Source organism: Phocoena sinus, chromosome 3 (genome assembly GCF_008692025.1).
Source record: "Phocoena sinus isolate mPhoSin1 chromosome 3, mPhoSin1.pri, whole genome shotgun sequence".
Classification (NCBI taxonomy): domain Eukaryota; kingdom Metazoa; phylum Chordata; class Mammalia; order Artiodactyla; family Phocoenidae; genus Phocoena; species Phocoena sinus.
In genome coordinates, this window is record NC_045765.1 from 19,140,394 (window position 1) to 19,160,194 (window position 19,801).

Consider the following 19,801-nt stretch of genomic DNA (forward strand, 5'->3'; position numbering starts at 1 on the left):
ACAATTACTGAGCCTGCACTCTAGAGCCCGCGAGCCACAACTGTTGAAACCCACACGTCTAGAGCCCGTGCTCCGCAACAAGAGAAGCCACCGCAATGAGAAGCCCTTGCACTGCAACGAAGAGTGGCCCCTTCTCACCGCAACTAGAGAAAGCCCGTGCACAGCAACGAAGACCCAATACAGCCAAAAATAACTAACTAAATAAAAAATTTAAATGTCATGCTTAAAAAAATATATATCCTTAAAACAATAACAATGCTATTTTTTTTCTTGTTTTTGGCGGTACGCGGGCCTCTCACTGTTGTGACCTCTCCCGTTGCGGAGCACAGGCTTCGGACGCGCAGGCTCAGCGGCCATGGCTCATGGGCCCAGCCGCTCCATGGCATGTGGGATCTTCCCGGACCAGGGCACGAACCCGTGTCCCATGCATCGGCAGGCAGACTCTCAACCACTGCGCCACCAGGGAAGACCAACAATGCTATTTTTTAAAAAAGAAGGGAGGATAGAAGGAAAAGAGGGAGAGAGGGATGGAGGGGAAAAGGAAGGAAGGAATGAAGATTCAGAAAAAGAAAAAAAGGTCTTGGAAATTCAAAATCTGAAAGCATAAATGGAAAATATGCAATGTAAAAGTTTGAAGATAATTTGAGGAACTCTCTCAATAAGGAGGGCAAAAAAAAAAAAAAAAGGGCTGGAAAAGATGAGAAAAATGAGAGAAACTCTCCAGGAGCTCAACCATCTAAATGAGAAAATGGAGGGGAGAAGATAATCAATAACCACAAAAAATAATAATAATTTTAGAAATGTTGCCAGAACTGAAGATCTTGACTTGAAGGTTGGAAGAAAGCTTCAAAAACCTACAGACCCACAACAAGGAAAGTTACTGTGAAATTCCAGAACACTGGGGACAAATAGAAGATTCCAAAAACTTGAAAAGAGGAAAAAACCAAGTCACACACAAAAACATCAAGAATCACAATGGCTTTAGATTTATCAACAACAACTCTGGAGGGAAGAAGACAAAGGAGTAATCATTTCAAAATATTGAAAGAAAATTATTTCCATCCTAGAATTTCATATCCAAGACAAACCAGCAGTCAAGGGGGAAGGTTGAATAAGGATATTTTCAGGCATGGAAAGTCTAAAAATTGACCTCCCAAGCATCTTTTCTTGAAAGGTTATTGCGATGTTCTCCACAAAAACAAAAGAGATAAACAAGAAAGGGGAAGAGATGGGTTAGAAGAACCAGAAGACCCAACATGGAAAGAAGTGATGAAAATCCCCAGGAGAATGTTGAAGGAGAATCGCTTGGTGCTGACTTTCATTGCACCATCTTTATAACTGGAAGACACACGGCCTACTGAGCCTGGTCCTGATTTTCATCTGTACCTGGTTATACAAGAAAAGTTCCTGCTCTGTTCCATGCCCTGCTGCCTTGCATCAGCTGAGAACGCTCAGCCCACCACATAGAAACAGCCCCTTCCTCCTATCATAATGCTGCCAGATGTGCAGCACCTGGAAACTCCAGAACCCTGTGGGATTTCCCAACTGTGATGAGACCCTCCAAGACTCACTCACGATCTTGCCCACCACCTTCCCTGAGAGGGAAGTTCTGAGGTATGCCTCAGAACCTCTGTTCAGTGTATCCTCTGGAGCTTCATCTAACAGTGGCCATACTGCCCTTTCCTTACACAGATGGGTTTACTACTCAAAGCTATACAGTGCATTCTTTAGGAGTACATACATAGAAGTAAAACCACAAAGAAAAGCAAAGAAGACATACACAAGTGAGGCTAGTGGTTATCTGGGGGAGGGACAAATAGAAGATTAGTTATGGTTCTGGTAACAGTCTGTTTCCCAACCTGAGAGATGAGTATGCAGCTATTCACTTTATTATTTCCTCTTTCAACTGTAAATATACATTTTCTCTATGTATGTTATATTTCAGAATAAAGATTGTTTGATTTTTTACATACACGTATGCAGATATTCCATGCATATTTTTTGCCCCAAAATTCTAACTGAAAAAAAAGTCACCTGGGTTTCCCTGGTGGCCCAGTGGTTGAGAATCTGCCTGCTAATGCAGGGGACACGGGTTTGAGCCCTGGTCTGGGAGGATCCCACATGCTGCGGAGCAACTAGGCCTGTGAGCCACAACTACTGAGCCTGCACGTCTGGAGCCTGTGCTCCGCAACGAGAGGCCGCAATAGTAAGGGGCCCACGCAACACAATGAAGACTGGCCCCCGCTTGCCACAACTAGAGAAAGTCCTCGCACAGAAACAAAGACCCAACACAGCAAAAATAAATAAATAAATTACTAAACTCCTACCCCCAACATCTTTTAAAAAAAAAAAGTCACCTGGCAGATGGTAGTTGCTGTTTCTTTGCAAAATGTTATGCAAGTAAGCAAAGAGACATCACTGTTAACTTTCAAATATAAGTGCCTGTCACAGTTGATGGGGAGATTGGAGCTCAAAAAGAATAAGAGCCCAAGTCTCTGGATGTTGAGTTTGCATTCCCTGGTGAAATGGCAGCAAGAAACTGGGCCAGGATCAATTCTACCACAACACCTCCCAATACAGATTGGGCCCTGTACTCTCATTCTACCTGCCAGCTAGACTCACAGCCCTCAGCTGCTCACCATAAACAATAGAAGAAAGTACACACCTCTCATTCAAAGCCACTCTCATCTCCACGCTCAAACCTCATGGGGTTTCTTACTGTATTATTCAAGGAACATCAAATACACTTTCACACTTTGAACTTTTCACTGGTGATTCCCTCTGACTGCAGAGTTATCCCGCCACGCGCCCGCCCCCCCCCCCGCCGCCCCCAGCATAACAAAATCCTACACACCCTTGAAGGCTCACCTCAAAGTTCTCTCCCTTATAAAACCTTCCCAGAGCCTCTGGGCTCCCACACCACCGTACGTCCCTAATGTCAGCCCCTATCACATTGCATTCAATGGCCTTGTCACTCTGTGCTCCCTTTTCTAGATCAGGAGCTCCTCAGCCAAGAACAGTATCTTTTTCTTCTAAATGTTTACCCATCACCAGGCTAAGCTGTGACATGGAGGGAGTGCTAACAAAGGCCTAGTGAATGAATAAATGGCATTCTTTTGCAATGGGACAAACTGGAAACACACAGACACTCTATCATCTGAATGATCTTTTTTTTTTTTTTTTTTTTTGAATGATCTTTTTAAATCAAAGAAAATCAAGTGGGAGCTAGAAGTAACTTCATGGGAGACCTAAGATCCCTGGTGAAGCCAGTTCTATAGATGAGCCAGGCCCAGGAAGTGTCAAACACTCCTTATGTGATGGTTCTAGGGCTATGGCTTCCTAAAGGGCAATATTATGTTGCCAGGAAGAATATTCTTTCCTCCAGGGAGACAGTTTTGTCATCTGCAAGAAAATTAATGCTTCCTTGGCAAGGCGAGCTTCCTTATCAGGTACATTAATAAAGAAAATAAGGTTTTCTTCACTGGTAGGGGAACAAACACCACACACACACACACACACACACACACACACACACACACACAGAGTCCCATCTTAGAAAGCAATACATTTGAAGGCAGAAAAGAGGAACAGTACCACACCTGGGGTTTTAACCTCATCAGGTCATATTGTCAACAAAAAAATTAATCAATCAGTCAATCTAAGAAAAAAATGGAAAATTTAATTCAAGCTAAATTGACGATTATAATCCAGGAAAAACATATCAGAAAGCTCTGAGAACTATTCCTCCTGTTAGAAGTCAAGGCAGAATTATATAAGTTTTTTGAGACAGAGGGCTGTACATTAAATGACAGTTTACACAGTCCAGATCAAAGCATCATCGTGGCCCCTTACAAGATCAGGAAGGAATGTCATCTTTAAGGAGTTGTCTTGTTGATGCTAGGAGAATATTGTTCTTCATTGTTGAGCAGGTATTGCTGCCAATGGGGAAGCTTTGGTTGATGTATAATGCAGATACACAATGCACAGAGTAGGCCAAAGGGCAGATAAAATTTTTATGTTTAAATTTTTCTTGTCTTGCCATAAAATATGAATTTTATTTCACAATATCAAGTGTACCCTGAAAACCCATCCTGAGATCAAGCCAGCCCAAGTCCATGGAAGAAACCCACACTACTATGCAAAAGGTGCCAGAGAAAATTTGCAGCCACCAATCCCTGTGCTGTAGAGCTGATCTATTTTACTTGGACTGAAGTTGTAACATCTTAGGCATGGCAGTGTCACTGAGTGGACATCAGCAACTGGACACATGAGCTGTCTTAACATAGCATGACACACAGTTCACTCTGAAAACAAGTGGAATCAATCTGAAGAAGGGAACTTTCATTTGCTTAATTGGGTGTCCTCCCTTGCTAGGGGCCAAGTTGATGTGAAGGCAAGCAAGGGTCCCAGGAAGGTGAACACTTTGATGTAAATGCTGTAGGAGGAAGGAAGAATGATATTGTTCCCCATCCTGGGAGCAGAACTGAAGTATGGGAGAGGGGACTGGCTTTGGGCCAGGCCTTGTTTTGAGTCTCCTTCCTGAGATGGAGGACCTAATGCCAAGCTCCAAAAGGAGTTGATGTCTTGAGATCCAAAAGGTCCCTTGTCGTCTGACAAGTCCTGAAGGAGGAATTCCTTCTGTGAGCCCTGCATAGCTGTGGCCTCCTGCTATTCCAGTAAGCTCCAAATGGCTGACTGGTAGACAGGCTGTCCCATTCTATCGGAAACTGAGAATCCTACATGTGTACGATGTGCAGGCTGACAGTGGGATAGGAAAAATCAAGGTGATCCACCAAAGAGATCTGATAGGTAAAGCCACCTCCAGCACATTCCAAGAAGACAGTTCGCCAAACAGAATCTGACTCCTCAAAGATCAGGGAAAGAGTGTGGAGGACCAACCAATAATGGAATAATGGAGCTGTTTGACACCTCACTCTGAAAGCTCTGTCAGGCCATATCCTTAGGTTGCAACCACTGTGCAATCCACCCAGGGAGATTCATGAAGTCATTCTTTTAACAAACATTTATGGGGCATATATCATGTGCCAGACACTTCTGGGCACTTGGGAAGGATCATGGAACCAAACAAAAATCCCTGTCCTCATGGGTTTACCTTCCAGTAGTACAAGTAGACAATGAGCATAAAAAATAAATACATTACATGAGAGCTTGGAAGTGATAAGAAAGATTGAAAAATAAAAAGTAGACCAGAGTAAGGGCAACAAGAGTGCTAGAGGGTTGGCAGGGGTATGAGAAAGCAATTTTAAAAAAACTAAGTCTTGGATTCTTTAAAATGTTTCCTGGAATATTTTATTAACATTCTTCACTTTTATATAAACCATGAATATTATCTAAATTTGTGAGAAAGCAATTTCTAAATAGGGTGTGCCTCAGAACGAGGAAATGACTTTTGAACACATATTTGAAGGCAGTTGAAGGAGATCTCATTCCTTCAGTGAGGAACCTAGCATATTTCACACCTGGAATAGATAATATTTTAACACCCCTCTCCTCCATAAGAAAAATATTTTCAAGAACAATCATGATGAATAATTATGGTAGTTAGAAAAGAAATGCAGAAAGTGAAAACTTTCTTCTATTGAACTTTATATATATAATAAAGTTAATAAACAAATGTCACAGTACCCAAAAAGGGTGGAAAACCATGGTTTTTATATCTACCTAAAAAGTGATTTAACTGGAAGACAGTTTGCAGTATCTTACAGACACTAAATGCATTCTTACCATTTCATTCAGCAATGACGCTCCTTGGTGTTTACTGAAATAATCTGAAAACTTATGTCCACACAGAAATTTACACATAGATGTTTATAGCAGCTTTATTCATAATAGCCCCAAATTTGGAAGAACATAAGATGTACTTTAATAGGCAAATGGGTAAATGAACTGTGATACTGCCATATAATGAAATATTATTCAGTAATAAAAAGAAATGAAATGAAAATGGGGACATTGCTATTGATAATCAACAAAAGAATTATGAGAATGCTATGAATAGTTGTACCAACAACTAGATAACCTAGATGAAATCTTAGAAACCAAAGATCTACCAAGACAGAATTACAAAGAAATAGAAAATCTGAATAGACTCATAACTAATAAAGAGATTGAATCAGTAATCAAAAATCTCCTGACAAATAAAGATGATAGGCCAGATGGCTTCACTGAAAACTTCTACTGAAAAATTCTATCAAACATTTAAAGAAGAACTAACACCAAAAAGTGAAGAGGGATTACTTCCTAATGCATAGAATGACAATATAAAGCCAAGACTGCCTTTATACCAAAGCCAGGCACAGATACTACAAGAAAAGAAAACTACAGACCAATATCCCTTATGAACATTAATGCAAAAGTTCTCAACATATACAGGCAGAACAGGAGATGAAGCAAGTTTGGTTCCAGACCACCACAATAAACCAAATGTCACAATAAATGGAGTCACACAAATTTTTTGGTTTCTTGGTACATGTAAAAGTTATGTTTATACTATCCTGTAGTCTATTAAGTATGCAATAGCATTATGTCTAAAAAAACATTGTACACAACTTAATTTTAAAATATGTCATTGCTAAACAATGCTAATCATCACCCAAGCCTTCAGCTGGTTGTAGTAGTAACATCAAAGATCACTCATCATCAGGAATTCCCTGGTGGTCCAGTGGTTAGGACTCAGGACTTTTACTTCTGGGGCCCAGGTTCAATCCCTGGTTGGGGAACTAAGATCCCACAAGCTGCGCAGAGCAGCCAGAAAAAAAAACCCAAAACCACTCCTATAGATCACCATAACAAATATAATAATAATGAAATTTTTGAAATATTGTGAGAATTACCAAAATGTGACACAGAGACATGAAGTGAGCAAATGCTGTTGGAAAAATGGGGCCAACAGACTTGCTTGATGTAGGGTTGCCACAAACCTTCTATTTGTAAAAAGCACAATATCTGCAAAGCACAATAAAATGAAGCACAGTAAAATGAGGTATGCCTATACTAGCAAACTGAATTCAGCTGCATATTAAAAGATTATACACAATGGCCAAGTGGGATTTATTCCTGGAATAAAGGATAGCTCAACATATGAAAATCAATCAATGTAGAACACATATTAACAAAATGAAGGGGAAAAACACATGATCATCTCAATTGTTGCAGAAAAAGCATTTGACAAAATTCAACACCCTCTCATGATAAAAACACTATAGAAACTAGGAATAGAAAGAAACTCTCTCAACATAATAAAAGTCATATATGAAAAACCCACAGCTAACATCCTATTCAGTGGTGAGAGACTTTTCCTCTAAGATGAGGAATAAGACAAGGATACCTGGTTTTGCCACTTCTATTCAACATATAATTGGAAGTTCTAACCAGAGCAGTCAATCAAGAAAAAGAAATAAAAGGCATCCCAATTGGGAAAGAGAAAGTAAAATTATCTCCATTCACAGATGACATTATACTATATGTAGAAAACTCCACACACACACCAAAGCGGGGAGTGGGGGGGACCTCTTAGAACTAATAAATGAAATCAGCAAAATTGCAAGGTATAAAATCAACACTAAAAAATTAGTTGCATTTCTATACACTAACAATGACCAACCGCAAAAGGAAATTAATAAACAATTCCATTTACAATAACATAAAAAAGAATAAAATACCTAGGAATTAGCTTATTCAAGGGGGTAAAAGATTTCCACACTGAAAACTACAAAACATTGCTGAAATAAATGAAAGAAAACAGATAAATGTAGAGACAACCCGTGTTCATAGATTAGAAAACAGTATTGTTAAGATTTCCACAATACTCAGTGATCTACATTTTTAACCCAATCTCCATCAAAATCCCAATGGCATTTTATGCACGGTAGAAAAATCCATCCTAAAGTTCATATGGAAGTTCAAGGGAACTTCCAAAAAGACAAAACAATCTTGAAAAAGAAGAACAAGTTGGAGGACTCATTCTTTCTGGTTTCAAAACTTACTACAGGCCGGCTCGGCGCCCGCCGCGCGGCGGCCATGGGGGCGCGGCTGGGCCGGCGGCCCGGGCCCGAAGCGGGCTCGGAGGCTGGGGCGGAGGCTGGGTGCGGGCCGGCGCCCTATGAGCGCCGGGTGGGCTGGCTCCGCGAGATCCAGTCGGCGCTCCGCGAGCGGCGGCCGGAGCGCCCCCGGCAGCTGCTGCGCCTTCTGCGCCAGGACCTGGGCCTCGAAGGGACCCTCCTCACAGACATCCTCCACAGGAATGTGGCCTTCCTCAATCTGGTGGACCCCATCTCCCACGACCTGCTTGTGAACCTGGCCCGGGAGCTGCAGTGCCCCAAGTCGCGCTGCCCCCTCAGGACTGTGAGCTCTGGAAGTCCTCAGACAAGACCTGCCGGCAGCTCATCTACCACCTCACCCCTCACTCCAAGCGGCAGCAGGGGTCCAGCCTGCCCCGAAGGAAGACCCAGAGCTGCCTCAAGAGCAACCTCCAGAAGACTCTGCCGGCGGGGTAGACCGTGAACCTATCGGGGATACCACTGTCAGTGCGGGACGTGCAGCATATCATGCGCTACCTGGGCAGCCAAGGCGCCAGGCTGGCAGTGCTGGACCTGAGCTTCACGGGGCTGAGTGATGAGCTGCTGCACCGGCTGCTGCCCAGCCTCTGGACGCTGCCCCGCCTCACCCAGCTTCTGCTCAACAGCAACCGGCTGCCGCCCGTGAGCTCACTGAGGTGATCAAGGACACCACCACCAAGTTCCCGGTGCTGGCCCGGGTGGGCCTGGGCAACAACGTGGATGTGGCCTCCCTGCCCCAGCCCCTGCTGGTTGGCCTTAGCCGTAGGCTAAGCCAGTGCACCTCGCTGCCCACCATCTACGAGAGCCTGGACCCAGAGCCTAAGGGTGGCATGGCCGGGGCCACGGCCCTTGCCTCCACTTGGAGCTCTGCAGCTGCCGGGCCAGGGCCCGAGCCCCAGGCCTGCTGCACCAGGTGACCCACCACCCGCCCTGGCTCCTGCTTCCTGACTGGCAATGCACCCGAGCACGTGGGAGGGGGTGATGGAGGCGGAGTTACCCCACAGGACCCAGATCCCGTGCGCAGAGGAGGATGGGCTCATTGGAGACTGGATGGTCGGTCCAGGCTGGAGTCTCAGCCTTCCCTCAGCAGGAGGGGCCCGGCACCTACTGTGCAGACCCCACAATAAAGGCTGATGCCACCTCCAAAAAACAAAACAAAACAAAACAAAAAACACCTTACTACAAAGCTAAACAATGTGGTACTGGCATAAACACAGACATACAGACCAATGGAATAGAATAGAGAGCTCAGAAATAAACTCTTGCACATACGGTTAAATGAATTTCAGCTAGGGTGTCAAGACTATTCACTGGGGGAAAGATAGTCTTTAACAAATGGTGCTGGGAAAATTGGATATCCACATGCAAAAGAATAAAGTTGGACCCTTACCTTACACCATATACAAAAATTAACTCAAAATGGATCAAATCAAAGGCCCAAATATACAATCTAATACTATAAAACTCCTAGAGGCATACATTGGGGAAAATCTTCATGACTTTGAATTTGGCAATGATTTCTTGGACGTGACAAGACAATAAAAGAAAAAATAGATAAATGAGACTATATGAAAATTAAAACTTCTGTACATCAAAAGACACAATCCACAGAGTGAAAAAGAAACTTATGGAATGGGATAAAATATTTACAAATCTATATAAAATATATAGAATATATATACTCCTACAATTTAACAACAAAAACCCAAATAATCCAATTTTTTAATAGGCAAAGGACTTGAACAGACATTTTTTCAGAGATGATATACAAATGGTGCACAAGCACATGAATAGATGCTCAACACACTAATAATTAGGAAAATGAAAATGAAAATCACAGTGATTCCAGTCTGGCATGTAGGGAGCTTAGAAATCAACACTCCATTCTAAGAATAAGAAAGAAAGAAAAAAACACTGGAATATCAGCACCTTTTCTTAGATCTGTCAAAGAAGCAAGGTCATAGGGCAAACCACAGCCCCCAAAATTGGAGAGACAGAAAAGTGGATACAAATAATCACAACTTACTGTAGCAGAAACCCACAAGCAGAAACCTCCTCAGGAACCAGTACCAGGGTAGGAAAGTCTGAACTGTAATTTACAAATTGCTAGATGCTCAGTGTGGATAAGTCTGAAAATTAAAAACTCCAGAGGGGGCCCTCACTTCTGTGAATTTAATCCACAGGAGCTCAACCAGGTTAAGTGTCTATGAATCCCCCTGAATATCAGGGAAAATCTCCTTGGGCTCCCATCAGGGGGAGTGGAAAAGTAACCATTTTGACATACGCCAAAGCATTCTTTTCTTCTCAACAAGGCCTGCCCTGAAGAAAAACTATTTTACCAGAGCCTAACCTACTGAGATTTTATCAGTGTTTAACACTGGGAGAAGGAAAATACCTAACTTCAGTCATTGGGGGGTGGGGGTGGGTGGGTACTAAGAGGCATTTGTAAACTTCACAGCCCAGGAGCACAGGCTCATTGAAAGACTGAGACCCAATCATAGGACTACAGAATGCTTCTCCTACTCTGACACCTTACCACCACATTCCTAAAAGACTATTCACCAGAGTTACTTTCACCCAGTACATTATGTCTGGTTTTCAACAACAAAAAAATTACAATGCATATTACAAGACAAAAAAATGCAATTTGAAGAGACAAAGCAAGCATCAGAACCAGAGTCAGATATGGCAGGGATGCTGGAATTATCAAATCATGAATTTAAAATAACTATGACTAATATGCTAAGAACTCTAACGGAAAAAGTAGATGACATAAGAGAACACATGCGTAAGGTAAGCAGACAGGTGGAAATTCTAAGAGTCAAAAGGAAATACTAGAGATCCAAAACGCTGTAGCAGAATGAAGAATCCCTTTGATGGGTCATTAGTAGACTGGACACAGCTGAGGAAAGAATCTCTGAGCTTGAGGATATGTCAATAGAAGCTTCCAAAACTGGAAAGAGAAGAGAGAAAAGACTGAAAAAATGAAATAGACTATCCAAGAACTGTGGGATAACAACCAAAAGTATAATATAGGTGTAACAGGAATACCAGAAGGAAAAGAAAGACAGAAAAGAACAGAAGCAATATTTCAAACATTAATGAATGAGAATTTCTCCCAAATTAATGTCAGACACCAAACCACAGATCCAGGAAGTTCAGAGAACAGCAAGCAGAATAAATGCTGAAAACAAAAACAAAAGAAACAAAAACTATACTTTGTTATATCATAATCAAACTGCAGAATATCAAAGATAAAGAAAAATCTTGAAAAAACTGGGGGAAGGTGGACTTCTTACCTATAGAGAAGCAAAGATAAGAATTATACCCAACTACTCCTCAGAAACTATGTAAGTGAGAAGAGAGTGAAGTGAAATATTTAACGTATTGAGAGAAAATAAACACCAACCTAAAATTCTATATTATATTTTCATAATTCTGTGAAACTATCCTTCAAAAGTGAAGGATAAATAGAGACTTCCTCAAACAAACAAAACTTGAAGGAATTTGTGGACAGTAGACCTGCCTTGCAAGAAATGTTAATTGGAACTTCCCTGGCAGTCCAGTAGTTAAGACTACGTGTTTCCATTGTAGGGGGCATGGGTTCCATCCCTGGTCAGGGAACTAAGATCTCACACAGCCAAAAACAAACAAAAAAGAGTTAATAGAAGTTCTTCAGAAAGAGGGAAAGCAACATAGGTCAGAAACTTGGATCTACATAAAGAGATCTCCATTAGAGAAGAAATAAGTGAAGGTAAAATGAAAACCTTAAATTTTTTGTTCTTAATTGATTTAATAGATAACAGTTCATTCAAGATAATAAAGCAACAAGATACTCAATGATTATAGCTTAGAGATAAGTTAACTGAATGATAGCAGTGATACAGGGTTAGGAAAGAGGAATTAGAAATATTTTGTTGTTATAAGGTACTTGCACTACCCATGAAGTGATATAGTATTGTTTCTTTGTTTTTTGTTTTTTTTAGTCATCAACATTAAGTATGATACTTTTATTGTGCCTAGGTTTAATATAAGCTAAATAAAATCTTGTTATATCTGTTACAAATTTGTCAGCAAGGAATATAACTCAATGTGAAGAAACTTTTTTTTAATTTTTAAATTTTATTTTATTTATTATTTTATACAGCAGGTTCTTATTCGTCATCAGTTTTGTTTTGTTTTGTTTTGTTTTTGCGGTACGCGGGCCTCTCACTGTTGTGGCCTCTCCCGTTGCAGAGCACAGGCTCGAGACGTGCAGGCTCAGCGGCCATGGCTCACGGGCCCAGCTGCTCCGCGGCACGTGGGATCTTCCCGGACCAGGGCACAAACCGATGTCCCCTGCATCAGCAGGCGGACTCTTCAACCACTGCGCCACCAGGGAAGCCCTAGTCATCAGTTTTTTATACACATCAGTGTATACACGTCAATCCCAATCGCACAATTGATCACACCACCACCCCAACCCCCCCACCCCCCCACCGCTTTCCCCCCTTGGTGTCCATACGTTTGTTCTCTACATCTGTGTCTCAGTTTCTGCCCTGCAAACTGGTTCATCTGTACCATTTTTCTAGTTTCCACATATACACGTTAATATACGATATTTGTTTTTCTCTTTCTGACTTACTTCACTCTGTATGACAGTCTCTAGATCCATCCACGTCTCAACAAATGTCGCAGTTTCGTTCCTTTTTATGGCTAATATTCTATTGTATATATGTACCACATCTTCTTTATCCATTCGTCTGTCAGTGGACATTTAGGCTGCTTCCATGACCTGGCTATTGTAAATAGTGCTGCAATGAACATTAGGGTGCATGTGTCTTTTTGAATTATGGTTTTCTCTGGGTATCTGCCCAGTAGTGGGATTGCTGGGTCATATAGTAATTCTATTTTTAGTTTTTTAAGGAACCTCCATACTGTTCTCCATAGTGGCTGTATCAATTTACATTCCCACCAACAGTACAAAAGGGTTCCCTTTTCTGCACACCCTCTCCAGCATTTGTTGTTTGTAGACTTTCTGATGCTGCCCGTTCTAACTGGTGTGAGGTGATACCTCACTCTAGTTCTGATTTGCATTTCTCTAATAATTAGTGATGTTGAGCAGCTTCTCATGTGCTTCTTGGCCGTCTGTATGTTTTCTTTGGAGAAATGTCTATTTAGGTCTTCTGCCCATTTTTGGATTCAGTTGTTTGTTTTTTTAATATTGAGCTGCATTGGGGCTTCCCTGGTGGCGCAGTGGTTGAGAGTCCGCCTGCTGATGCAGGGGACACGGGTTTGTGCCCTGGTCCAGGAAGTTCCCACATGCCACGGAGGGGCTGGGCCCGTGAGCCATGGACGCTGAGCCGGCGTGTCCGGAGCCTGTGCTCTGCAATGGGAGAGGCCAGAACAGTGAGAGGCCCACATACCGTAAAAAACAAACAAATAAACAAACAAAAAATATCGAGCTTCATGAGCTCTTCAAATATTTTGGAGATTAATCCTTTGTCCACTGATTCATTTGCAAATATTTTCTCCCATTCTGAGGGTTGTCTTTTTGTCTTGTTTATGGTTTCCTTTGCTGTGCAAAAGCTTTGAAGTTTCATTAGGTCCCAGTTGTTTATTTTTGTTTTTATTTCCATTATTCTAGGAGGTGGATCAAAAAAGATCTTGCTGTGATTTATGTCAAAGAGTGTTCTTCCTATGTTTTCCTCTAAGAGTTTTATAGTGTCCAGTCTTACATTTAGGTTTCTAATCCATTTTGAGTTTATTTTTGTATATGGTGTTAGGGAGTGCTATAATTTCATTCTTTTATATGTAGCTGTCCAGTTTTCCCAGCACCACTTATTGAAGAGACTGTCTTTTCTCCATTGTGTACCCTTGCCTCCTTTGTCATAGATTAGTTGACCATAGGTGCGTGGGTTTATCTCTGGGCTTTCTATCTTGTTCCATTGATCTGTGTTTCTGTTTTTGTGCCAGTACCATATTGTCTTGATTACTGTAGCTTTGTAGTATAGTCTGAAGTCAGGAAGGCTGATTCCTCCAGCTCCGTTTTTTTTCCCTCAAGACTGCTTTGGCTATTCAGGGTCTTTTTTGTCTCCATACAAATTTTAAGCTTTTTTGTTCTAGTCCCATAAAAAATGCCATTGGTAATTTGATAGGGATTGCATTGAATCTGTAGATTGCTTTGGGTAGTATAGTCATTTTCACAATATTGATTCTTCCAATCCAAGAATATGGTATATCTCTCCATCTGTTGGTATCATTTTTAATTTCTTTCATCAGTGTCTTATAGTTTTCTGCATACAGGCCTTTTTTTTCCCTAGGTAGGTTTATTCCTAGGTATTTTATTCTTTTTGTTGCAATGGTAAATGGAAGTGTTTCCTTAATCTCTCTTTCAGATTTTTCATCATTAGTGTATAGAAATGCAAGAGATTTCTGTGCATTAATTTTCTATCCTGCAACTTTACCAATTTCATTGATTAGCTCTAGTCATTTTCTGGTGGCATCTTTAGGCTTCTCTACGTATAGTATCATGTCATCTGCAAACAGTGACAGTTTTACTTCTTTTCCAATTTGTATTCCTTTTATTTATTTTTCTTCTCTGATTGCCATGGCTAGGACTTCCAAAACTATGTTGAATAATAGTGGTGTGAGGGGACATCCATGTCTTGTTCCTGATCTTAGAGGAAGTGCTTTCAGTTTTTCACCATTGAGAATGTTTGCTATGGGTTGTCATATATGGTCTTTATTATGTTGAGGTAGGTTCCCTCTATGCACAGTTTCTGAAGAGTTTTTATCATAAATGGGTGTTGAATTTTTTCAAAAGCTTTTTCTGAGGCTTCCCTGGTAGCGCAGTGGTTGAGAGTCCGCCTGCCGATGCAGGGGACACGGGTTCGTGCCCTGGTCCAGGAAGATCCCACATGCTGCAGAGAGGCTGGGCCCGTGAGCCATGGCCGCTGAGCCTGCGCGTCCGGACCCTGTGCTCCGCAATGAGAGAGGCCACAACAGTGAGAAGCCCGCGTAACGCAAAAAAAAAAAGCTTTTTCTGCATCTATTGAGATGATCATATGGTTTTTCTTCTTCAATTTGTTAATATGGTGTATCACATTGATTGATTTGTGTATATTGAAGAATCCTTGCATCCCTGGGATAAATCCCACTTATTCATGGTGTATGATTCTTTTAATGTGTTGTTGGATTCTGTTTGCTAGTATTTTGTTGAGGATTTTTGCATCTATATTCATCAGTGATATCGGTCTGTAATTTTCTTTTTTTGTAGTATCTTTAACTGCTTTAGGTATCAGGGTGATGGTGGCCTCATAGAATGAGTTTCGGAGTGTTTCTTCTTCTGCAATTTTTTGGAAGAGTGTGAGAAGGATGGGTGTTAGCTCTTCTCTAAATGTTTGATAGAATTCACCTGTGAAGCCATCTGGTCCTGGACTTCTGTTTGTTGGAAGATTTTTAATCACAGCTTCAATTTCATTACTTGTGATTTGTCTGCTCATATTTTCTATTTCTTCCTGGTTCAGTCTTGGAAGGTTATATCTTTCTAAGAATTTGTCCATTTCTTCCAGGTTGTCCATTTTATTGGCATAGAGTTGAATGTAGTAGTCTCTTAGGATGCTTTGTATTTCTGTGGTGTCTGTTGTAACTTCCCCTTTTTCATTTCTAATTTTATTGATTTAAGTCCTCTCCCTCTTTTTCTTGATGCATCTGGCTAATGGTTTATCAATTTTGTTTATCTTCTCAAAGAACCAGCTTTTAGTTTTATTCACCTTTGCTATTGTTTTCTTTGTTTCTATTTCATTTATTTCTGCTCTGATCTTTATGATCTCTTTCCTTCTGCTAACTTTGGGTTTTGATTGTTCTTCTTTCTCTAGTTCCTTTAGGTGTAAGGTTAGATTGTTTATTTGAGATTTTTCTTGTTTCTTGAGGTAGGCTTGTATAGCTATAAACTTCCCTCTTAGAACTGCTTTTGCTGCATCCCATAGGTTTTGGATCGTCGTGTTTTCATTGTCATTTGTCTCTAGGTATTTTTTTATTTCTTCTTTGATTTCTTCAGTGATCTCTTGGTTATTTACTAACATATCGTTTAGCCTCCATGTGTTTGTGTTTTTTACGTTTTTTCCCCTTTAATTCATTTCTAATCTCATAGCATTGTGGTCAGAAAAGACGCTTGATATGATTTCAATTTTCTTAAATTTACTGAGGCTTGATTTGTGACCCAAGATGTGATCTATCCTGGAGAATGTTCCGTGCACACTTGAGAAGAAAGTGTAATCTGCTATTTTCGGATGGAATATCTTATAAATATCAATTAAATCTATCTGGTCTTTTGTGTCATTTAAAGCTTCTGTTTCCTTATTTATTTTCATTTTGGATGATCTGTCCATTGGTGTAAGTGAGCTGTTAAAGTCCCCCAGTATTATTGTGTTACTGTCAATTTCCTGTTTTATAGCTGTTAGCAGTTGCCTTATGTATTGAGGTGCTCCTATGTTGGGTGCATATATATTTATAATTGTTATATCTTCTTCTTGGATTGATCCCTTCATCATTATGTAGTGCCCTTCCTTGTCTCTCTCTTTTTTTTTAAAGAGTATACCTTGGCTTCAGTAGGTGATTGTGATTATGTGCTACAATATAACTATGTTTATTCTTTTTTTAATGATATTTAATTAATTTATTTATTTTAGGCTGTGTTGGGTCTTAGTTCCTGCGTGTGGGCTTTCTCTAGTTGCAGCGAGCGAGGGCCACTTCCCATTGCAGTGCGCGGGCCTCTCATTGCCGTGGGCTCTCCTGTTGTAGAGCATGGGCTCTAGGCATGCAGACTTCAGTAGTCGTGGCATGTGGGCTCAGTAGTTGTGGCTCGCGGGCTCCAGAGCACAGGCTCACCAGTTGTGACACAGGAGCCTAGTTGCTCTGCAGTATGTGGGATCTTCCCAGACCAGGGCTCGAAACCGTGTCCGCTGCATTGGCAGGCAGATTCCCAACCACTGTGCCACCAAGGAAGCCCCTTCCTTGTCTCTTGTAACAGTCTTTATTTTAATGTCTATTTTATCTGATATGAGTATTGCCACTCCAGCTTTCTTTTGATTTCCATTTGCATGGAATATCTTTTTCCATCCCCTCACTTTCAGTCTGTATGTGTCCCTAGGTCTGAAGTGGGTCTCTTGTAGACAGCATATATATGGGTCTTGTTTTTGTATCCATTCAGCAAGCCTGTGTCTTTTGGTTGGAGCATATAATCCATTCACGTTTAAGGTAATTATCGATACGTATGTTCCTATGACCATTTTCTTAATTGTTTGGGGTTTGTTTTTGTAGGTCTTTTTCTTATCTTGTGTTTCCCACTTAGAGAAGTTCCTTTAGCATTTGTTGTAGAGCTGGTTTGGTGGTGCTGAATTCTCTTAGTTTTTGCTTGTCTGTAAAGCTTTTGATTTCTCCATCGAATCTGAATGAGATCCTTGCCGGGTAGAGTAATCTTGGTTGTAGGTTCTTCCCTTTCATCACTTTAAGTATACCATGACACTCCTTCTGGCTTGTAGAGTTTCTGCTGAGAAATAACCTGTTAACCTTACAGTAGTTCCCTTGTAAGTTATTTGTTGTTTTTCCCTTGCTGCTTTCAATAATTTTTCTTTGTCTTTAATTTTTGCCAATTTGATTACTATGTGTATTGGTGTGTTTCTCCTTGGGTTTATCCTGTATGGAACTCTCTGCACTTCCTGGATTTTGGTGGCTATTTCCTTTCCCATGTTAGGGAAGTTTTCGACTATAATCTCTTCAAATATTTTCTTGGGTCCTTGCTCTCTCTCTTCTCCTTCTGGGACCCCTATAATGCAAATGCTTTTGTGTTTAATGTGTTTAAGACCCAGAGGTCTCTTAGGCTGTCTTCATTTCTTTTCATTCATTTTCTTTATTCTGTTCTGCAGCAGTGAATTCCACCATTTTGTCTTCCAGGTCACTTATCCGTTCTTCTGCCTCAGTTATTCTGCTATTGATGCCTTCTAGTGTAGTTTTCACTTCAGTTATTGTATTGTTCATCTCTGTTTGTTTGTTCTTTAATTCTTCTAGGTCTTTGTTAAACATTTCTTGTGTCTTCTTCATCTTTGCCTCCATTCTTTTTCCAAGGCCCTGGATCATCTTCACTATCATTATTCTGAATTCTTTTTCTGGAAGGTTGCCTATCTCCATTTCATTTAGTTGTTTTTCTGGGGTTTTATCTTGTTCCTTCATCTGGTACGTAGCCTTTTCATATTGCCTATCTTTCTGTGAATGTGGTTTTTGTTCCACAGGCTGCAGGATTGTAGTGCTTCTGCTGTCTGCCCTCTCTTGTTGATGAGGCTATGTACGAGGCTTGTGCAAGTTTCCTGATGGGAGGGACTGGTGGTGGGTAGAGCTGACTGTTGCTCTGGTGGGCAGAGCTCAGTAAAACTTTAATTCACTTGATTGCTGATGGGTGGAGCTGGGTTCCCTCCCTGTTGGTTGTTTTGCCTAAGGCAACCCAACACTGGAGACTACCTGGGCTCTTTGGTGGGGCTAATTGAGGACTCTGGGAGGGCTCATGCCAAGGAGTTCTTCCCAGAACTTCTGCTGCCAGTGTCCTTGTCCCCATGGTGAGCCACAGCCACTCCCCACCTCAGCAGGAGACCCTCCAACACTAGCAGGTAGGTCTGGTTCAGTCTCCCCTGGGGTCACTGCTCCTTCCCCTGGGTCCCGATGCACACACTACTTTGTGTGTGACCTCTAAGAATGGAATCTCTGTTTCCCTCAGTCCTTTCAAAGTCCTGTAATCAAATCCCACTAACCTTCAAAGTCTGATTCTCTAGGAATTCCTCCTCCCATTGCCGGACCCCCAGGTTTGGAAGCCTGACGTGGGGCTCAGAGCATTCACCCCACTGGGTGGACTTCTGTGGTATAAGTGTTCTCCAGTCTGTGAGTCACCCACCCAGCAGTTATAGGATTTGATTTCACTGTGATTGTGCCCCTCCTACCATCTCATTGTGGCTTCTCCTTTGTCTTTGGATGTGGGGTATCTTTTTTGGTGAGTTCCAGTGTCTTCCCGTCGATGATTGTCCAGCAGCTAGTTGTGATTCTGGTGTTCTCACAAGAGGGGGTGACAGCATGTCCTTCTACTCCGTCATCTTGGTTCAGGGCCAGGGAAATGGAGAAACCAGCTCTTCTCACCACTTTTCAGCCATTTTCACTCACTGCATGTGTAGAAAATGAAATAGTTTTCAGCACCCTGGGGTGAATGGATGAGGATGCTTGCTACTGAAGACCAGTGGCCCAGGGGTTCTGGCTGCCTCAGGCTCGACTTCGCCATGGGTGAGAGCTAAGGAGATCAGGATCTCATTAGTCCATAAGCTGTTTGTGGCTGACTGCTGGAGAAACTCAATGTGAGGAAACTTTTTTTTTTTTTTTTAAACATCTTTATTGGGGTATAATTGCTTTACAATGGTGTGTTAGTTTCTGCTTTACAACAAAGTGAATCAGCTATACATATACATATGTTCCCATATGTCTTCCCTCTTGCGTCTCCCTCCCTCCCACTCTCCCCATCCCACCCTTCCAGGCTGTCACAAAGCACCGAGCTAATATCCCTGTGCCTTGCGGCTGCTTCCCCCCAGCTATCTACCTTACTACGTTTGTTAGTGTGTATATGTCCATGACTCTCTCTCGCCCTGTCAAAACTCACCCTTCCCCCTCCCCATATCCTTAAGTCCGTTCTCCAGTAGGTCTGCGTC

General features: G+C 41.6%; 1 non-coding gene and 1 pseudogene across 1 annotated transcript; both read left to right on the forward strand.

Annotated features, from left to right (window-relative positions):
- The first annotated feature begins 6,668 nt into the window (after nucleotides 1–6,668).
- Nucleotides 6,669–6,740, forward strand: TRNAK-UUU. Its single transcript has one exon. It is a non-coding gene; the product is annotated as a tRNA-Lys (tRNA).
- A 1,300-nt stretch (nucleotides 6,741–8,040) lies between these two features.
- Nucleotides 8,041–8,995, forward strand: LOC116751596 (annotated as a pseudogene).
- Nucleotides 8,996–19,801: the final 10,806 nt, after the last annotated feature.